At 36.1% G+C, this 23,431-nt stretch overlaps 1 protein-coding gene across 1 annotated transcript in view; it reads right to left on the minus strand.

Moving 5' to 3' along the window:
* WDR44 (WD repeat domain 44) overlaps window positions 1-23,431 on the minus strand; it is a 78,253-nt gene that overhangs the window by 54,007 nt on the left and 815 nt on the right. The gene's annotated exons all lie outside the window — the stretch shown is intronic.

Consider the following 23,431-nt stretch of genomic DNA (forward strand, 5'->3'; position numbering starts at 1 on the left):
TATATTTTTGATCAATCTACAGAACATTAGCATCTAGTAAAAAGTAAAAACATCTTTATGCTATGCAAAGTTGGCGAAAATGATTGGTATTATGTGCAAAGATGGAAAAGAACATTTCACAGAAAGAAACAGTAAATTGTTATTTGGTATTTCCACAGGAAGCACTCCTAATAGGGGCCTTGTAATAATAAAGCAATGATCATCATTTATTAAGCAGGGTTCAAAAACCATGCTAAGACTTGACTTGATTTAGCTTTAGTCTTCCCAACTTTCCTATGAGATAGTTATATTACCTTCCCTATTTTACATAACAAAAAACTGAGGCAAGGGTCAGATTAGGTAACTTAAACTGTACTGGCAGTAAACAGTAGGGCCAAAATTTGACTTTAGGCAGTATGACTCTAGGGCTCCCTCTCTCCAGTACTTTGTAATATTGCCTCTTTTCTGGGTAAGGTCTTAAAAGATGATGGTTATGAAAATATTGTTACGTGCTACTATGAATGAGCACCAAAGTAAAGGTAATTAGTGCTGTTTCGTGGGTTGGACTAAACTGATTAAAAGTCAAAGGCAATGACTCCTGATCTGCCTTTAACAACTACAATTTATGCCTAATTGATTCGGCATCGCTAGAAAAATAGAATCATGAATATTCCATTTGTGCCATAAATAAAATTTCCAGAGATGAAACTTCTCTTTGAGTGCCAAACTTCTGAAAGTATTTTAATTATTTTTGAACTTCAAGTTTCAAAAGCAACTTGTAAATCAGTACATTACAGGCTAAACCTTGCTGTTCAGTCAACTTTTCCTTGAAAATACTTTCTTAAACAAAGGATATACAATTTCCCCTTTCTTACTGACTCAGGGTATTTATCACGCTCAAATACTACACTGTATTTTAATACTTTAGCAAACTCCAGGGACCCTAAGGTGCAAGGAATTTGTTTGCCTTCACACTACAGGACCCTAGGCTCCTATGCTCAGAAGGTCTGTTTTGTAGTTTTGCATCTCCTTCCTCTATTTATGGATACTTCTTACAACTGGCTTTGCTCCCCCCCCACCCCTGCCACTTCTAATTTTTGCTTTTGATCTGCATTAAGCTGGGAAACCAGGTTTTTAAAAATGGAGTCATGGCCCTGATCAGAGTTGCTCAGTGGGTTGGGCATTTTCCTGCAAAGTGAAAGGTTGCCAGTTCGGTTCCTGGTCTGGGCACAGGCCTCGGTTGGGGGCATACGAAAGGCAACCAATTGATGTTTCTTCCTTTCACACATCAATGTTTCCCTTCCTCTCTCCTTCCCTTCTCCTCGCTCTCAAATTAAATAAATAAAATCTTTAAAATAAAAGGAGTTGCGAAGGAGACTAGGCTATGGGTGGTGAACATACAATATGACATACAGATGATGTATTATAGAATTGTACACTTGAAACATATTTAATTAACCAATGTAACCCAATAGATTCATTAAAATTTTTAAAAATAAATGTTTTTCCTGCAAAATAAAAATCCCAAAAACAAAAATTAAAATGGAATTGTATGATAAAGAATCCAGAGATTCTGAGTGAGATTTTCACATGAGAAATTTTTATGTGACTTTACGGCACTTTTTTTGATTTTTCAGAGAATGTTTTAAGTGAGTACTTCTTATTTCCAGTTGTGTCAGAGAATTATTATTACCCAAGAAGTAGGTGTCAAATACGTGAGCTGTCACTAATCTTCAGCATCCCTAGGCAACCACTCAACTGCTTTCTGTAATTCAGTATTTAACTTCAAAGTAGAGATAATAACATTCTATTATTTCAGAATGATTATCTGCCTAAAGAAAACTACAGTCATATATTGCATAACAAAATTTCCATCAATGAGGATTTGAATACTGGATGGTGATCCCATAAAATTATAATGGAGCTGAAAATTTCCTATCCTAAGGTCCTACCTAGCACAGTGCATTATTCATGTTTGTGATACTGCTGTAGACAAACCTTCTGTGCTGCCAGTTCTTTAAAGTAAAGCACAGCCCTGGCTGGTGTGGCTCAGTGGACTGAGCACTGGCCTGGAAACCAAAAGGTCACCGGTTCGATTCCCATAAGGGCACATGCATGGGTTGTGGGCTGGGTCCCCATTTGGGAGCGTGTGAGAGCCAACTGATCAATGTACAATGTATCTCGCACATGTTGATGTTTCTCTCCCTCTCTTTCTCCCTCTCTTTCCATCTTTCTAAAAGTAAATAAATATTTAAAAAGTAAAGTATAGCACATATAATTATGTACTGTACATAATCACAGAGAGTGACAATAAACAACTTATGTTACTGGCTTATGTTATTTACTATACTATACTTTTTATTGTTGTTTTAGAGTGTACTCTTTCTACTTATAAAAAAGTTTGCTGAAAAACAGCATGCTTTATTATGCCGGAATCAACACCTTACATGTCATGTTTACTGCATCTCTTGATTGCATCATTTTCTCTTATGTTTGATTCAATCTCATGTTGTTTTGTACAATGGCATGCTGTATAGGTTTTAGCCTAGGAGCAACAGGTTATACCACATAGCCCAGGTGTAGAGTAGGCTATACCATTTAGGTTTGTGTAAGTGCACTCTACAATGTTCCCACAATTATGATATCACCCGACAATGTATTTCTCAAAATATCTTTCTATCGGTGTACTGCATGCCTATATTCATAACGTGAGTTTGGGGACAGAAAAAAATAGATCAGAGGTCAAGAAAATTAAGTTCTACTCTTGGCTTTCCCAATCAAGTAGCTTCAATTCCTGTGAGTAAGGGTTCTTAAAGAGTTCCTGTAATTTTAGCCCAGGCTGGTATGGCTCAGTGGGTTGAGCACCAGCCTGCGAATCGAAAGGTCACTGGTTAGATTCTCAGCAGGGCACATGCCTCGGTTGTTTTTCTCCCTCTCTTTCTCACTTGCTAAAAAGTAAATAAATTATTCTTAAAAATGTAGAGTTCCTGTAATTTTAGAAAATTTTAAGACCCTTTATTACTTTGGGAGTGAAGATGCAATTTATACCATGATTAATGATCTAAATTTTATAGCCTATGATTTCCCCCCAAAATATGGACATAATCCAACACACACAGGCACAGAAATGTCCAGTAATCCTTTGATACTTGGAGTTAACTAGAAAAATATTCCTTCAGAATCTTCCGTAGATATGAAATTGAGCAAGTTAGATTCTTCCTTTTTACAGGTTAAGGTGAGTAATTTTTCTATGAAAAAGTCCACATGCCTACTTAAAATAACTTTTAGTACACCTCACACAAGTGAGAAATCTTTAAGTATTGATAGTATACCTTACTTTGACTAAAACATAAACCAAAATGAGAACTTCAAAAGTTCATTTTGCATTTCAAAAGTTTTTATCATAGAGTATTTTAAAAACATATTTTTGACACATTTAAATATCTGGTAACCAAAAAGTTTAAACAATAAATGCACTTCTTACAAAGTTTAACATGTTTTTAACTTTAAAAGGCTAAGCTTCCTTGATTACCTAATAGCATAAATGTTTTAAAAACATATTAATACTAGTTAAAATACAGTAAATTGCTCTGGCTGGTGTGGCTCAGTGGATTGAGCACCGGCCTGTGAAACAAAGGGTCTCTCTCTGGTCTGATTCCCAGGCAGGGCACATGCCTGGGTGGCAGGCAAGGTCCCCAGTAGGGGGCATTCAAGAGACAACCACACATTGATGTTTTGCTCCCTATCTTTTTCCCTCCCTTCTCCTCTGTCTAAAAATAAATAAATAAAATCTTAAAAAAAAAAACCCCACTATAAATCTTTGATTCTCCAGCATGGTATTGAAAATTGAAGACAATGTCTATCAATGGCACTGTTAAACTTAAACATAAAAAAAAAGAAATATCTGAAACAGCTTCAAAATAAAGTCTACTTTAAACAAGTATTTAAAAAAAAAAACCCACATGACTTATAGATCAAATACTAAAATTATGTTTAGTGTGACTTCCACATAGGTCTTAAATATAAAAGCAATTTTCAGATTTGTACTTCAGCAACTTTCAATAGATAGAATATTTTAATTCATTATATCTTATTTTCAATAAGAAAATTATTTTCACATATGCACTATGCTGAGTTTATACTAACAAAGCTCCTGTTTGACTATAAAATAACATATGACAGATGCTTTCTCCAGTCCCTAACTATTTAGCATTTTAAATTATAGGAATTTTCCTTTTGCAGCTATGGCATTTGTGTTCGATACCAAGGCATTTTAATATCTGCACAACATTTATTATTTAAAAATTTTTACATGGCTTCAAAAATGTTGCTTTGGTGATTTTACAGGACAGGATAGGAATTATTTTTCTTGTACTATCTCTCACCAGATCCAGTGATGACCTTCAGATCCCTTAGGCAAAATTTCATCAGACTAATAAGGTCATTAATCCCAAAGGCAAGTGCTTAGTCACTCAGATTGGGATCTGATGACAATAACTGCAATTTACCCAAAAGTTGTCCACCAAGTTTCAGCAGGACGGAAAATGTCAAAACCTTTATAAACTAACATAATACTGCAATCAATACAATTTCAGTGAAAAGTACAAATATGCAAGCAACGCAACATTTTATTAACCCTCTTATATAGTTTGACTTTGAAATTTTTTAAACCTGACTCTCTAATTAGGTAATGTTGTGAACAGTATTCATTTACTTTGTGGAAACGCAATCGAACAGAAAATGCATAGCAGCCAGCTATTATAAAGAGATCTGGATGCAAAAAAACTGTGGGTTTTCTGTCACAGGTGTTAGCAGTGAGTATACTACCTATTGATGTTACCTAGTGTTAAAGATATTCAGTAATCCTTTTCAAAACCCTAAAAGGATTTTTTAAAAATTAGCAGGGAAGAATATTTTTTTCAGTGTTTGAAGGAAACTGGAATTATCATTTAGACCAACCATCTCATTTCACATGTGAAGAAAATGAGGCCAAGAAAGGTTAAATTAACCCATTCATTTAGCATTTACCTATTGTGCTTACCATGTACCAGCACAGAGCTAGGCTGGCACGGGGTGTAAAGCAGTGAACAATGCAGACGTGTTCCCTGAACTCCCACAGCTTATGCTAAAATCAAAGGCCGAGTTCAGTCTAGGACACAGGTCTCTTTGCTGATTCTAACAACCCATGCAACCTGTCAATTTACCCTAGTAACTCTAGTATCCCCTCATGGTTTCCCATGGGTAGGTAGCCAGTCAAGTGAAACTGAGCATTTACTAAACCTTGATTATCTAGAAGTACCACCACAAATTTCCCAGGGAAGGCCTGGGGGTCCCAGAGACTGAAAGGGCAACTTGACATCCATCTGGAAGTAGAAGGGGTGTAAATGTGGCTACATAGGAAAAGAACATGAGCTGGAATCAGGAGCTCCGAGTTTTTGTCTTCAACCTGCCAATAACAATGCATACCTTCATAAAAAATATCTTGGGGCCAACTTTTAATTCTGGCTATTTCAAACATATACAAAATTAGAAGAGTAATATTATGAACCCACATGTACAACATATTGACCATGTTCAATAACGGTCAATATCAATACCCTTTCCTTCACTCCCCTGCCAGGTTATGCTGAAGCAAATCTCAGAAATTATTTGATTTTTTACCCTTAATATTTGATTAAGTATCTAAAAAAAGATTTCTCTTTAAGACCTAACCCAGTATTATTATCAAATTTAACAATTCTTTATTATATACAGTCAATGATATCCTGATTTTTTTTACAGTTGGTTCATTTCGATCAATATCCAAATAAGATCCATATCAGTTAATATGCCTCTTTCAGTCAGTAGGTTCCACTTGATCTCTCATTTCTTGCAGTTCATGTGCTGAAAAACTAGTTTGTTCATCCTGAATATTTTCAGGGTAGTGAAACTATTCTGCATGATACTATAAGGATGGATCCATGTCATTATATATTTGTCCAAACCCATGGAACGTAGAACACCGAGAGTGAGCTCTAAGGTAAACTATGGACTTCAGGTGTCTCTGATATGTCAATGCAGGTTCATCAAGTGTAACAACTATATCACTCTGGTGGGGGATGTTGATAATGGGGGAGGCTATGCATGTGTGGGGGCAAGGGGGCGTATGGGAAATCTCTGTACCTTCCTTTCAATTTTGCTCTGAACCTAAAACTTCTCCAAGAAATAGTCTTAAATAAACAAACAAAGAAACCAGATTGTTCATCCTGTAGAATTTCTTATGATCTGAATTTTTTTATCTCCATGGTGATATGTCATAAGGAAAATTTTAAATGAAAACACACAGAAAAGATCAGAGGGATGGAAAGGGCACATATCCAAGGAAAACTGCAAAGACCTATCAGAATAGCATCAGAAAGACAGCTCTTGGAATGTGCCAGGATTTTAAAAAATTACTAGAGACAAAGCTTTTTCTTTATTTTAATTTATATTCAGAACAAAAATAAGAAAAAAGAAACTGTAGATCTGCTTCTATGTGCATAAATAGTATAATTTAAAAGTCTACTGCCCTGGCTGGTGTGGCTCAGTGGATTAAGCACCGGCCTTTGAACCAAGGGGTCGCTGGTTAGAGGGCACGTGCCTGGGTTGTGGGCCAGGTCCCCAGTAGGGTGCAGGTGAGAAGCAACCACACACTCATGTTTTTCTCCCCCTCTTTCCCTCTAAAAATAAATGAGTAAAATCTTTAAAAAAAGTCTGCTTCAATTCTTTTTCTTTCAATTAAGATTACTGATAGTCAAACCAGACAGGGAAAAACAAAATGTAAGAATGAGGAAACTGAATCCCAAAGCATTCAAGGAGATAAAAGTACCTTGCTAATCTAAATGAGTTCAGTTCTCTTGTCCCAGGCAAATTACATCCCAGCATATGCTGAGAATTTACAGAGCTCAATCCCTATATAAAACCTTTGAAGGATCAGGGAGGATGGAAGAGGATGATAAGTAAACATCTTAAAAATCAACACTGTAAAGCAGGTAGATGGTACAAACTATAAAGAGATTCACGTGATGCCAATCCCAAGTAAAATTCTTAAGTACATTGTTAAATAGTTAAAGGACCCTAGTCCTAGGGGGGGAAAGATACTCGTTAAGAGTCAGTAGGCATCCACAGAATGCCGATTATGTAAGATTAACCTAATTTCCTTTCTTGATAGGGTTACTGGCCTAGAATATACAGGGTAGGGTAAAAGTAGGTTTAATTATTGTATTATTTTCCATATGAACAACTGTAAGCCTCCTTTTGCCCCACCCTGGATTGTACACATGCAAAAAATATCTAGATTTAAGTACTAAATTTTAGAATTCTCTCATGATATCCTTTTAGACAACAAAGAGATGTAGACTAGAATACACTTAGGTATGTTTGTAACTGGTGTAAGATTATCCAAGGTGTGCTAATTAATGGCTCCAAGGGAGACCATATGGAAACATCAAATAATTTCTCTTGAGCTCTATCCTACTTGATGTTGTTACTAATGTCTTGAATGAGGTCACCTATGGCATAACTATCATGTTTGCAGATGACACAAAAGTTGAGATAGGGAGTATACAGGCTGACTGGATCCAAAAATGTTTTATAAGGTTGGAACAATGGGCCAAATCTTAACAAAATGCAATGTAGTAGAATAAGTGTAAAATGCATGATTGGTGAGACAATGACTTAACAGCAAACTGTGTGAAAACACTGAGGTATTTTTGTTGATTGCTCAGAGTAAAAGCCTGTGAGATGGCTGCTAAGAGAACCAGTGTGGTCTCATGCTGAATTAACATAACTATTATGTCCAGGGCAAGGGGAGTGGTAAATTCTATTCTACTCCTTGCTGATAAGAGCACCCTTAAGAATATTGTGTACAAAAAAGAATACTGTGTACCATTGGCATAGCACATTTTAAAAAGAAACACTGATAAAATAGAACATAGCCAAAAGAGAGAAACCAATTTTATGAATGTTCTAGAAACAGAGAAGACAATATAAAGAACTACAGAGGCTAATCTGGAGAAGAAAAGGAAGAAAGAAATGCCTCAACTTTTTAAATTTTGGGTTTATTTTGGAAAGTACAAGCAATGAAACTGCATATTGGCTGATTTTCTTATGAAAGCCTATGTTTTAATTTTACTTTTGAACTGTTATTTCATATTTGATATGCACAAAACAGTTCAAGTGTAATTCGAAAACGTGAAGTTAACTGCGACTCATCCTGTCAACCGGAGAATGAGAACAGAATCAAGAGTAGTGCCGCTACTGAGTGCTCACTCCATCTGCTGTAATACATCCCAAAATAATATAGTGTTAAGTTTTGAGATTTGTGAGCTTTGTTTTCACTAATGTACTTCAAAGAAAAAGGTGTTGGACTCTAAAATGAATATTGCACTTGTGGTATTTCTGTCTTAGTCAAGTCTACCCTTGACATTGCTTTCTAGTTGTATCGAAGTCTCATAACTGTGCCCATATCTGCTAGTCTTCTGCTTCTCCCCCACTTAGGGTTGCCAGATTTAGCAACTATAAATACAGGCTGCCCCGTCAAATTCCAGTATCAGAAAGACAACAGACACATTTTCAGTATGTTTATCTGAAATTGGAATTGAACTGGGAGTCCTGTATTTTATCTGGCAACTCTACCCATCCCCAAGTTAATTAGGTGGACAATTCATTCTATGATTTGTTAATGTGTGATATAGGGACAATGTGAGAGGAATAGCATGGCCAATGTCATTGTTTAAATATTCATCTAAGTGTTCAATGGCATTCACTAACTGGGGAAAAGTTTTAAAGGTGTGAATTTTGCCAAAGCTTTTCCAGAGAGTACATTAAGTGCATATGCCTGAATGCAAATTCTATATATATATACTATTATGTATAAAACACTCAGTGAAGAGTAGAAAGGTGTATTAACAGCTTCATTATTTTGGCTTAGCTTGTCCTCCACCAAAAAACAAACAAAAAAACAAAAACAAAAAAACCAAACCCAAAACACTAGGATGGCTACTGTAACAAACTGACAAAATCTCTAGGTATATAAACCGAGGTATATTCACTTTTATAGCATTTAAAAACTGTCCTCAGTTTACATGTTCAAAATGAGTTTAACCTCATATAGAGGTCAAATAAACACCAACAGCCAACTTTCTAGATAAGTATCAATTAAAATTATGTTGTCATCACCCTGGCTAGGTAGCTAAGGTGGTTAGAGTGTCGTCCAGATACTCCAAAGTTGTTGGTTCAATTCCCTATCAGGGTACATATAAGAATCAACCAATGAATGCATGAATAAGTGGAACAACAAATCCCTCTCTCTCTCATCAATAAATTAAAAAAAAAATAAAAAAATCACGTTCTCATTAAAAAGGGATTTAGTTACTATATATACAAAGTCATTTTAGGACACTTTATAAAAAGGATATTAGAAACATTTCAGGTACATCATTTCTTTATCAATCAAAAAACTGATAAGCCTTCTGCATTATGAAATAGAATTTGCTTCTCAATTCTTTCAATACATAATCTCAACATCTTCCCAGAAGCAGAAGCACTAATAGCTCCTAGATTTGAATATCAATCAATACAAGTGTGTATTAAGAACCCATATAGATTTGATTCCCCAAATAGAAGTTAATTGCATTGCCTTGCCTGGCTTACTGCAAAACCCATGATTTGAAATCAGGTATTGACATGGCAGTAAGACTCTAACTTGGTTTTTCAGAGCTTCAGTGAGTGGTTTCTCTCCAGGCAATCATTAGATCACCTTTTTCAATATTAAACTCAAACCTTAATCACTCAGGCACTATAGCTGTAGGGTAATTAGGACTTAAAATCACAGTGCAAGTGCTTAAGTCTACTTTTATAAAGAATACTGAGCCCTGGCTGGTGTGGCTCAGTGGCTTGAGCGCTGGCCTGTGAACCAAAAGATCACAGGTTTGATTCCTGGTCAGAGCACGTGCCTAGGTTGGGGGCCAGGTCCCCAGCTGGGAGTGTGTGAGAGGCAACCAATCATGTATCTCTCCCTCCCTTTCTCCCTCCCTTCCCCTCTCTCTAAAAATAAACAATCTTTAAAAAAAGAATACTGAATTTCTGTGGTTTCAAAAAGTCAGATCCTATGTCTAGTTTCTCACCCTTTAGCTATAGACAGATACTCTGCCCTTTGGGCTTGGTGTTTCTTTACCTATAACCGGAAGGTAAACCAACTCCATCAGCCTTCTGAAAACAGGGAAGAAGTAGTGTGCAGACTAAACCTAACATTTAACACCTGTCTCATAGCCAGCAACTAATAAACTCAAAGACCTACCTCTTAAGTACACTAATAAAATATGAGTGATCTCACACTTAACATTCCCATCTCCAGATTTCTCATTATACAGGGTGAAAAGAATATACCAAAACAACTGAACAACACACAGAAAAATGAACTAACAAGGTCTTCTTTCTTTTCCTGTTAGTTAGAAGACTCACTTTTTTTTAAGGCCCTGAGGAAAAAAGGTGATTGGCTCTGAAGAAGCTTCTTGTTAGGTTGCAAAATTCCTGATGGACTCCAAAAGAGGTAACCATGAGGGAATATGGAAGGAGGGAATATAGAGTAAGTTGGCTAGACTAAATCTGGTGGCTTGGGAGACATTTTTCTTATAGGAAGGTGACTATAAAAGGGGTTAACAGAGATTTACCCTATGGCCTAATTTTGTTTTTAACCCCCTCTTCTTTTTGCCTTTGCCATCAGAAAAATAAAAAAGTAACATGAGCTTAAGCAGCACCTCCAGGAACCGAATCAAGCAGAGTAAAAAAACACCTTCTGTGTACAAAGAAGGTGCTGAGATTCTAAGGTCCTTGAGGTAAACAGGATATGAGCAGATAAGGCCAGTCATTAAAGCAAGCAGGTAATTAAAGGGTTTTGCTTTTTAAAGCCCAGCTAGCTGAAATAGGATGATCTGATGGCAAACTAATACCAACTTAAAAGTGCTAAGTCTAAATTAGCAATCAGAAGGATTCTAGTGCTTAAAAACCACTGGCATGAAGATTTTTCCCACCATTTAGGCCAGGTCGGTAAACAGCAAAAAGAAAATAAAACCCAAGGTAGAACAGAAATTTTAAAAACTTCAAATCTGGAGAACAAGGTATTGTTTTATTTTTTAAATCTTGCTCTAAGTGCATAGTTTTAAAAGTTTGGTATGCAGTATTATTTGATGGAACTGAAATGCATATACTGATTTTATTAATAACAACCTCAAGCTATAATAATAAATTTTCTAGATTATATGCTAAGCAAAGAACACCCACATAGAAGGCTGGGAGTCAGGCAGCACCTTCAATCTAATAACAGCACACAAACCAGAGAGATGTAAGAGAAAATCATCTGCTGGCCTTTCAAACTCAAATCATTTATGACAGTACGACACCCATTTTCACAGCCCTTTTTAAATTGGCTACTACCAAAAGAGACAATCCCAGCTACACCTGAAAAACCTAGGAAGAGCAGGGAAAAAATAAGTGCTAGGCAATCATAAGCAAGTCTTATTTTCCTAGTACAACCTGAAATGTCATGTTTTAGCCCTGGCTGGTGTGGCTGAGCGAGTTAAGCACTGGGCTGCAAACCAAAAGGTTGCCAGTTTGGTTCTGGTCAGGGCAAATGCCTGGGTGGTGGGGTAGGTCCCCCGTTGGGGGAGCGCGAGAGGCAACAGATAGATGTTTCTCTCCATCTCTTTCTCCCTCCCTTCCTTTCTCAGTAAGTAAATAAATAAATAAAATCTTAAAAAAGATAAAACGTCATGTTTTAACTGGGCAGTCAAGAAGTAGAAATCACTTAAATTTCCCTAAATACATGGTAATGCTGGTTTATTAACAAGATTAACAAAAGCCAAGAATATAGTTATGACAGTTATCTTTTAAAAAGTTTTTATTTATTTATTTTTAGAGAGGGGGAAGGGAGGGAGAAAGAGAGGCAGAGAAACATCAGTGTGAGAGAGAATCACTGATCAGTTCTTTCTTATTTGCGCTCCAACCAGGACTGAGCCAGCAATCCAGGCATGTGCCCTTGACGAGGAATCAGAGGCCTTTTGCTTTGTGGGAGGATGCTCAACCAAATGAGCCACACCTATCAGGACCTGACAGTTATCCTAATAGGGAATTAACTCAAGATGTGAATTACTACTTCTACAATCCTTTGAAAGACTATTTTAAGTTTTAAATACTATGAAAGGCAAGAAGTAGAATTCACCTAAAATACTTAGTAACTATTTTATAAATGATATTAATAATAGATGGTGAAGAAATTTGGCACAATGGTTCTGTTTTTTGTAAGTAGGTTTATTGGAAATATTTTAAAATAAATGATCAATAATGAAATGGAAGGAAATTTTATAATAAAATATAAACGTAGTCTCATATACAGTAATTACAAACTTAAAGTTCCTTTACACAACTATCTTGTCTAAAATGACAACCTGAGTTTTCAAAATGATTTACATAATTCATTTAGTTTTATGCCATATTCCTGAAAAAGAAAACCCAGTTTGATAATCTACTTAACAACAACAACAACAACAACAACAACACCCCACACACACAGAAAATATATCAGCTCCCTGGGCCTACCAGAATTCTAAACTAAAAACATTCTACTCGGTATGTTTACAACCATTAGAAAATTACCCACATTAAAATACTAACTCCAAGGTAGGGCACTTAAATCACAATGTTCCAAGTTGTCAATGTGGGGTAGAGAAGAGTCACATCTATTAATGTTTTAATGTAATTTCTTTTTTTAACTTTTTATTTATTTGTTTGTTTATTTATTTATTTTGGGGGGGATGGGAGGGAGATGGACAGGGAGAGAAACATTGATTGGCTGCCTCTCACATGCCCCCAACCAGGGACCTGGCTCACAACCCAGGCATGTGCCAAGATTGGGAATTGAACCAGTGACCTTTTAGTCCATGGGATGACACCCAATCCATAGAGCCATACCTCAGGGCTGATTTTAAGTAATTTATAATACAATCGCAATAGAAACAGATAACTAAATTTATGACTGACTGGTTTTGGAAGTCAATGCTAATGTCATCATGCTAAATCACTTTGCAACTTTATAAAAAGTTAACAAACAAGGTTTCATGCTACAATCCAGTATTACAAGAGTTAATGTGTTAATATGATTTTGTAAGTTATCTAAAACATCCAATGGTGTACTAATCTTAAAAAAATAAATGCCAAGCCCCAACCAGTATGGCTCAGTTGGCTGGGTGGTGTTTCACAAAGTGAAAGGTAGCAGGTGGATTCCTGGTTGGGACACATGTCCGGGTTGTGGGTTAGGTCCCTGGTTGGGGCGGGGGGGCCAGAAGCAGCCAACAGATCGATGTCTCACTCTCACATGTTTTTCTCCCTCTCTTCCCCTCTCTCTAAAAATGAATCAAATCTTTTTTTCTTAAAAAAAAAGTAAGTGCCAATAACTTTATATAGGCCATGTTACACAAAAATTAGAGCTCTAAGGAACTTGTCACAACCCCCCTGCTTAAAACATTTAAATAAACCAATTTTATTAACGGTGAACTGACTATTCAGATTTTGAGATTCTTTACTTTTCTCCTTCTGACTTCACTGCTTAGCACTAAAGGTGGGCACAGAAAGAAAAAAAATCAAACTAAAACCTTTTATTCATTTAAATGATAAGTTTTTCTCACTGTTATGTGATAAAAGATTTGATGGGAAAGGTAGTTGTGAACTAATGACTGAATTGAGGTTTTGGTGTAACTGGTTGCTTTTAATTATTCATGTTTTCCTTCAATATCATGAATAATAGAAAACTGAACATATTTTAGTAAAATTTAAGATTAGGTTCTTTATTTTATAAACTCTATTTACATGCTTTAAGTATTTGAATTTCTATTCTGTATTCTTTAATAAAATAAGTATTAAAGATTTCATAAATATTTTAGAAAAATCTCAAATTATCTAGAATGCTTACCTACATAAAACATTCAGTAGGACAAATTTATTATTTATTATAAAAAAGATTATTCACTTTTATTTAAGTCTTAAATAGTAATTACTGATAATGTGATTTTTCTAATTACCTAGCTAGCAGAAATGCATGTTCCCTATTAATTAAACAGTCTATAGAGATTTGATTAGGTGGAAATATTAATAACTACCACATGCATTTATTGTGACGGTAGAAAACACCTCTGAGGAGAGGGGGGAAAAAAGAAATATGTTTCCAATTAGTGGCTTGTAGCCAAAATATGAATCAGAGTTATACCAAAAAATTCCCCCCCAAACTGAAAAACCAAACACTGCGGTCTAAGTAAACAAGTGACAACCACCTACAAAACAATTATAGAAAAAGAAAAAATCTGGGATCAAGCCCTTCTCATGAAGCACAGAAGCCCAAATCAGCAGTGGTTCACATCTTGAGGGGTTTTCCCCTAGGAACAAGGAACGTATCTTTGAAATGCTTAGCAGTGTCTGGGATTCCAGCTCTTTCAGTAGCGAGGTCATTTTCTGACCTAACTACCAAAACAATCAATTCTGTCAAAGCTTAAAAAGAGCATAAAAATATCGCTTTTATTATTTTAAACAGGAAATTATACACTCCTAAATTGCAGAAGAGTTAGCGTCAGCATTCCAATAATGAAAATTTAAGATATAGCATCAAAAATGCTTATAGTTCACAAAAAGTAGGGAAGAACCTAATATTTTATATCTCCATTCAAAACCATGATATAATCACCACAAATTAGTGAAGTTCTACTTTTGCCAACTGTCCCTTATCCACCCCGAGCTAATTTTCCTTATTTGTAAAATTAGGATAATAATTGTCCTACAATTGTCCTATCTCACAAAAATTGTCCTTCTATCTCACAGAACTACAGAATAATCAGAAGAGGTAATGTGAGTAAAAGTACTTAGAAAGCTAAAGGCTAACATTAGCAGACAGTATGGCATTATAATTCCTTACACGTAACAACATGTAAGACTGTAATATTTTCTTACTGTGAACGGATTAATCCCTGGGGAAAAAAAAAACTTAGTAACAAGGAATAGATATGACTGCAGGATAACTGGCAACACTTCCCAAGGCTTCACTGTTAACATTTAATATTTACTGTGTACAGAATGTCCCCAAGTTACAAAGGTCCCATAAATATAAATCTAAACCACTGTCCTTGCCTCAGCCCCTTCCTGTTTCCTGTCTTCACTCTTAAATGAAGGTCGGGGGTGGAGATGTTCGAGAACCAGAAGTTCCAAAGTAGAAGAAAGTGTGAGGAGTAAGGAACACTAGAGCATGCCTGCCTACTCACCAGTTCAACCTTTTTTTTTTCTTGTCACTGTTACACGTCAACTGTGCACATCTCTATGCTGGGAAATAAGGCAAAAGTTAAAAGTCAACAGTCAAGACCTCTGACCTGGGACAAAACAGGGATAGTAAATTTCACTTTCAGGAAAAAAAGACTGATCTCAGTCATTAGCCTTAATCTCTAAAGTCAATCCAATAAAGATAAGACACCAATTCCAGAATATTGACCAACTACTCACTTTCACTCAACAAAGGCACCAGTTTTATCCAGCTAGCTATTCATTCTGCTCACCTGTCTTTCAGTAACCCAATAACCTACTCCCAATCTGTGACACTAACCAATCCCACTTACCAATGCATCCACTACATTCCATTTAATGGATCTTTCCTAAAACACATCCATTATATTTCATCCATCAATGTCCCTTTTTAGTTGTAATGGACAAGTTATGCTAGAAAATCTTTGTTCTAATGACACTGAATAAACTAGGCAGGAGAAAGCTGCAGGTGAATGGGGTGGAAATGGGGCTGGGGAAAGCATTCAAACCACCTGCCGTATCAATTTGACAGGAGTAGAGAAGCATATTTTAAAGTAGAGCTTTTAAAAATACATACAAATTGTTAATACTACTGCTAATAACCAGAAAAATGATTCCCTCAGTCTCCAAATTTAAATAAAAGCTTTCAGGAACAAACGTAAAAGAGGACTATGTATATTAAGTCATCCATGACTAGTCTTTCCAGTTCAAGAGCAATGCCAGAAAGAACACTCCCACCTCTTCACTTTAGCCCACTTAATAACCAGGATGCCTGCTGCGGAGAAAGTGAGTTTGAATAAAGCTCTACATTCTATTTATTGGTTCTCTAGAAAGCTTGGCCTGTGGTTCATAAGAATATCCATGGTCCAATGACTTGTTACTGGAGCAGTTTACTACAATTAATAGCGGTCAAGTAGAGCTTACACAGATATGGTTTGCTCTGTTACAGACTGCCTACTGGAATGTTGTTAAAGTTTTCTGTCAGAAGTTACCAAAAATTTTAGGCTTCACCCTTGGCCTTTCTTTTCTTTCTTTAAAACATTTTATCCTTCCCCCGCCCCCTCTTCCTCTTTAAAATTTTAAGGATTAGGGCCCTGTGGAAATGCTTGGTTTTCTGCTTTTAAGTCTACTTGTGCAATTAAAATAAAGTTCTCCCTGGGGCATTATCAGAACTTAACAACAGTATGAATAGGATACACTAGTGTTATAATGAAACCATTCAAATCACAATTTCAACACAAATTTACGCCAGGAAGATTTAATCTAATCATTTCACAAAGTTATACAATTTAGTACATAATCTCCTAATTTGGAAAGATAAACATTTTTTGAAAAGCATACACAATGTCTTAAGACTAAAATTTACTGATTTTTAAAAAGACATTACTTATTGGTATATATGAAAATAGATAATATTGGCTCAATGATTAAGAGAATAGCCATCTCCTATTTAGTTAAACTGAGAGATTAATTGTGCATATTTACAAGTTATTACTACACCATACAACATTAACAAGCATGAGCACCCAAAAGAAACACTAACACAAACACTAATATATAAACTAATATACCCTATTTCTTCAATAGCCTTTTTTAGCAGGACAATTAAACATTTATAATTTAAAACAATTTTAATTATGAGTTCTGAAGTTTCTAAAAAGATTTTTTTTTATTTTTAGAGAGAGTGGAAGAAAGGTAGAAAAGCATCAAAGTGTGAGAGAAACATCAACAGGTTGCCTCTCAGCCCACACCCAGGCAATGTGCCCTGACCTGAAAGTGAACCAACAACCCTTTGGTTCACAGGCTGGCGCTCAGTCTACCGAGCCACACCAGCTATGGCTGAGTTCTGAAGTTTTAAGAGATAAAAAGATGTATTTGTTAAGTAAATAAAAAGATATAATAAAGACCCATGTGACTATTCAATCTTTATTTTTCTTTTCCTATTTACTCAAAGGCTGCAAAAGAAAGATAACCTTCCCTATTAAATTTCTAAACAGTTTTCCAAAATTAGAATGAATTAATCTGTAAGGACAAACATTCTTTCTACAACCTATAGAAATCATTTTTGTTAGAAGCCAGATCATTTATTTGGTGGTGGTAGCTGATGAATCAAGGTGCTTTTAAGTCACTTTAGGTAGTTAGTGATGATCCAGAGTCTAAATCACATCTGCAAATAACATTTCTTAAATGGTCACTCTTGATCTTTAAATGTATTCTAAATGATATTACAAAGGGATGGCCCTTGAAAGCCAGTGATGCAATGCATTTAACCTTCACAAGACGACTAACAGTGGAATTGAGAAAATAACAGTGGAACTGAAAAAATTAGTATGAGAAAAGTGTTGCTAAATGCATCCTTGTTATTCTGTTTGTTTAAAATGTTTGGAGACAAAAAGGTTTCGTGGACCTGAAACCAATGGACCTTGATGGAATGCCAAACTGTAAACTGCCGACAGCTGCAGCTGGTAGTAAACTGCTACAACCTGAAGAGCTTTAGTGGAACCTGATTATATGGTAATCCTAGTATCTGAGAGAAGGCAAAAGAGCTAGAAGAATAACTGATAGGCTGGTTGCTATAGTAACCAAGATACATTTGTATAATGACTGGGGAAAAACATTGGGGTTGCCATCAGGCATGAGACCTACGTTATGTCTTATGTGCTTTTTCCTCAATTTTGAATCATGAGATGACAGACTAACACAAAGACTGCTCAGTTTCAAATAAAAGAATAAATAGGGCTCTGCTCTGAAGAGTAAGGAAAGCACCCAATTAAAGGTTTAGCTGGTCAGCAGAATAAAATTCAACAGTTAGAGGGGAACAGACCTTAGGAAAGTTGGTAGTAATTAGTTTAGCTCTAGGTAGAAAACAGAAATAAAGGTTAATTATCAATTCAAGTTAAATATCAGAAGGACATCATAAAGCACCTATAATTTTTTATTACTTTAAATTTTGTTTGCAGTATTTCTTTGGGCTATTAATTATTAATCTCTAATAGAAATGGTTATTTAAAAAACTACTCTTTATTATTTAGAAAATGAGAAGGAACCTCTTCACATAGCAAAAGAATATACTTTAAAAATATTCTCTGTAGCACAGTGTTGAAAAATAAAAAAAAATAAAAGATTTAGCCCAGGCTGGTGTGGCCCAGTGGATTGAGCATCGGCCTGCGAACAAGAGGGTCGCCGGTTCAATTCCCAATCAGGGCACATGCCTGGGTTGCAGGCCAGGTCCCCAGTAGGGGGTGCACAAGAGGCAACCACACACTGATGTTTTCCTCTCTTCCTCCCTCCCTCCCCCTCTGTCTATAAATAAATAAATAATCTTAAGGAAAAAAAATTCACACTGTGTAGGTACATATCTAAAATAATACTAAATGGTACGATCTGTCTATCTCAGTTATCCATGCCCCAGGGAGCAACCTTATAAGTCGCTTTCTACACAGTGCGTAGGGCACCTTCCACCTCCATCCATCACCATCACCCTCCTCATCACTCCCTCCCTCCACCAATACTACCCCTGGAAGTAATTACTAGAATTGCAGGCAGAGTATGAGGAAACAAACAGCCTCATCAATAGGTTTCCTTGGCAAATCCAGCTGACTTTGTCAAAGTTAAAACAATGAACTGAAGAGAACACATGGATTGCTGCGTAATGTACAGGTTACAAACTAAGTCTCAAATATCAAAAACTGGAAATTATTTTTTCTTCTGTAGGACTACCTCTGAACTGTTAACATCCTAAAGCTACTTAGGTTTTTAATATTTAAATCAAAATTTATTTATCTGACTTTATGCAATAGGTTATCACAAGAACAGAATAAAGTTTTCAGTTTACAGGAAATTGTACAGATACAAAGTGAGCCCCCAAATTGCCATACTATTGCCGCTGTCCTACCTCCATAAATCACCAATTGACATTTGGAGGCTATTAAATTTAGGACATGAATTTACTAATTAACATGTAGGTTTTCCCCCCACTTCAATTAATATGATAGATGGGTGTGATAAAACCACATTTACAAATATATTCCTATCAATCCACAAAGCCAACGGCAATCAAATATAATTTATGATTAAATGCCAACCCATTAACAGACATTTTTTAGGAATCTTTCCACAAATAACCCTTATCACATAAATATTTTTAATGAAACTTGTATCAGTTTTCAATTCAGGAAGAAATGTTTCTGATGCCTAAGTGAGAAAGCTGAGTTTTCAACAGAGGCAGCTATGCAACTTTTCTTTTTTTTGGTATGAATTCTTCACGATGGTCTGATCTCAGTATTCATGGCTTTAAAAAAAAGTCAAGATTTCACCATTATTTCAGTCTACAAAGATAGACTGCAGTTGAGACTACACTGCTAAAAATAAAATAAGTAGCCGCTACTGTTCTTAGATCAACTATCCTGCAATCTTTGTTCATCCTAACCTGGAGAAAATTAGTGGGCAAAATTTAGGATCCTAGAACAGTCAATGTCCTTTGACAGCATGGCATGAAAAAAACAGAATCGCAGTAGATGAGATCAGACCATCTTAAGAGGCCTGCTAAGAGGGTAAGTGCCAAAAACCTAGAGCAGGGATACCCAGCAATACTTTCCCTCTTTCCACAGACAAGGCTGCATGGAATAAATGAGCAATCAGGAGACTGGGGTTCTAGTTCCCAGTCTGCCACTAATTAGCAATGTGTCACTTCCCTTCTCTGAGCCTAGGTTGCTTTCAGTTAATGGGACAGCTGAGCTAAATGATCTCTGGCCCCTTCCTACTCTAAAAATGTTACCATTCTATTCTTCCTTGTAACATCTCAAAAATATTTTGGTTGCCATGAAGAAAACTTTTTAAAAATAAAGAATGCTAAAAATGTCACATTTATTTTGTAACATGTTCTCAGTGCCAGCCTTTAATATGCATATATACAATCCACAAATTAGCAGGAACATTCACCACAAATATAATTTACCCAGTACATATTTAATTTGAAATCTATGGGTCTTGATTCATGTACCAATACCATCAAATTTGTTCAACTAAAAACTTACAAAAAAATTATGGAAAGGTTTCCCAAGAACAAAAGCTTATCAGTAAAAGCACATTATTAAACCTCTATACAATGAGATGTTTAGAGTTGGAAGGGTTCTCAGAATCTCCTCAATTTAAAGATGAGGAAATGAAATGACTCATAGTCCAGAGCTTTTTTCTACTATACCACACTTCCTCCTCCCCTTCCTGCTTTATCAAAAGACAGCATGGTAGCAGAAAAAACACTAGACTGTGAAAACTGATCTGGATTCTAGTCCCAACTCTGCTGCTGATTTGCTGTGGTACCTTGGACAAGTCACTTTTCCCCTCCTGGCTTTTGTTTTCACAACATTTTATGTGAAGGAGTTTAACTAGATGTCCCCTTTAACTCTAGCATGCTATGATCTTCTAAAATTCCTATCTGACGAAACAAAATACACATTCCTGAAAGAGAAAGTGGGAACTTCTAGCCAAGAAAACTGAAAAGTTTGGGCTGCTGGTTTTAAATAGATGCATCAGTTCAATTCAGCAAGTCGGTTGGTCCTAAAGCATTTTATTCCAGAACCTCTTGGAGAGGATATCCTGTAGACAGACAGACAGACAGACAGACAGACACACACACACACACACACACACACACACACACACACACACAGACACACACACACACACACACACACACACACACACACACAGTGGCGCTGCTGCGATGTACTACAAAAAAATACAAAAGTAGGAGTCTAAAGAATTGGTTTCAAATCCCAGCTCCTTCACTTACCCTCTTTGAGCCTAAGATTCTTCATAAAGATAGAAATAAGAATAAGGAGTCCTGATGTGGAAAATTATCAAAATAAAGCATTATAAATGTGGTATATCTTACAAAGCTGGTCAAGTGGACATGATCTGCCACTGTGGAAAAGTAGCCTGCATTGGAATCAAGTCTTCCTATAAAAAACTGGGCTGAATTTTATCTTATTAAATTTGCTTTCGAAGAGTAGATTAAAGCTGAGTACACCATTGGATGGATTGTGTATTTGGATTCCGCTGATGAACACAAATGAGGTAACTCTCAACTGCCTACTCAGTTTACTACAAATTTGGTGAAATGGTCTGTGTATTCTACAACATACAATAGCAGGAAACATTTTTTTAAAGTACCCAAATTCAGTCTGTTAACCTCTTAGAGTTTGTATGGTATGCTCCTTCAGTTCACATCAAAGGACAGAAGATATTTCTGATGATCAGATACCTAGTGACACCATCTGTTTCCACAAATCAAGATTTCTCACCTCATTTCTAGGTTGTTAGTTAACCCAGCTGTCTCCTCACAGTACCTTATGCAAATGACAAAACATGTCACAAAGGACAGAGGATATGTTAATTATACCAGCCTTTCGCTGTCTTCCCAGTACTGCTAGTTCTTTTCAAATTCAGTTCTCCAGGTGAGTTTTAATTCCCTTTCTAATCCCCTATTACAGGATAAAACTGTGCAATTTAGACTGACACAGTAGTTTTATCCATAGGGCTGAACAAGCAAAACATTTGGACAGGTTAGAGTTAAAATCAGAACACCAGCTCCGAAGAAAAACTGTTTTTCCTTTTCCCTAGTAGCATCAAGTGATTAAAGAGTTTGAGAAGCTATATCGTACTATGAGGGAAGAAATGACTATCAATTCTATCAAAATGACTCATTCGGTGTAGAAAAGTTAAATAGCTTCAAGTTCTGCATACTTCCTCCAAAAGTAAGCACTGTATGAATTTTGCTAATTCCAAGAAAGGAAGAAGAAGGGAATGAACATTTGAGTTCTTTCTCTATGCCAGGCGCTGGACTTGGCAGTTTACACAGGTCCTGATATGACTGTCCTTCAAAATTAAATTTGTTTTATTCATTAAAAAAGAACACTATTCACATAGGTCTAAACTGATTACAACCCCATACGTCGATTGTTATTTTCCTCCCCCCTCCACATACACACATACACGAAAGTAATAAAGGATTAGGTTTCTCACTTAAACTGAATCGATTGTTCATTACTTTGAGGGAAAACAATAAAAATAAATTTTAATTTCAAAGGGATCCGATGTATTTGGAAATCCAAATGCACTTTCTATCCCCTACCATCTAGCTATCAACTTGTTTCAGGCACTGAATTTGAATGAGATTCAGTGCAATCTCATGATTGGCCACTGCCACCCTAAAATCCCCTAATGGTGATATGAAGAAGGCTGGTGGAAATACACACATTAGTGATTTATCTACGTGCATTTCTTTGATTTTTTTTGCTGTAATTTTTTTGTAATATAAAGTACATTTCTTTGACTTTGTTGCTGTAAATTTTTGTGTCATCTATATTAGGCTTTAAAACGACTTCTAGAATGTATGGATAACTTTATTTGCATCAAACAAGGTCTTTCTTCCAACGGGTAAGCTTGAAAATTGATGGCAATTGACTCCTGAAACCATATTAGTGCCTCACATTAACATACAAATTATACCAATTCTCAAGTTCTCACAGCATGAAAATATACTTTACTGCTTCTAGCTCCACACAAGTCCGTAGAAGAGTTCGGGAAAATCGCTATAAACATTATTCCAACTTTGAATAGTGGAGGAGTAAGTAAATAGAAGTCTCAGTCAAGGGAAGCAGTCCAACTACTGTACTTCCTACTCAGAATCTCCCATATTAATCACCACTAAAACATCTTGCAGAATTAGATAAAGAGCACAAAGCTGTGGCTCTCCTTCCAACCACCAGATTACTCAGCACTTGTTTGTATCTCTGTAGTCGGCTGTGTACATTTATGTGCAGATACCTTCTAAAGCGGCATTCTCCGTATTGGTAAAAGACCTTAGATTTCCTTTACCTCACGGTAAGGTGGTAATTTAATAAAACACTGCTCATCTAGAGTACATCAGACAGAGGATTTTCCTAAGTAAACACCCAACCCTTTCCGCCGCTTTTATTTCTGTGCGACGAAGAGGACGGAAAATCGGGAGTTACAGCTACCTCTAAAACGAATAGGTACGGTAGCGGCAAAAGAAAGAAAAAAATGGGAAATACAATTTCTCCTGTTACTGCTC

Source organism: Pteronotus mesoamericanus, unplaced genomic scaffold (genome assembly GCF_021234165.1).
Source record: "Pteronotus mesoamericanus isolate MK-2021 breed Mesoamerican mustached bat unplaced genomic scaffold, CSHL_Meso_final contig_57, whole genome shotgun sequence".
NCBI classification, from domain to species: domain Eukaryota; kingdom Metazoa; phylum Chordata; class Mammalia; order Chiroptera; family Mormoopidae; genus Pteronotus; species Pteronotus mesoamericanus.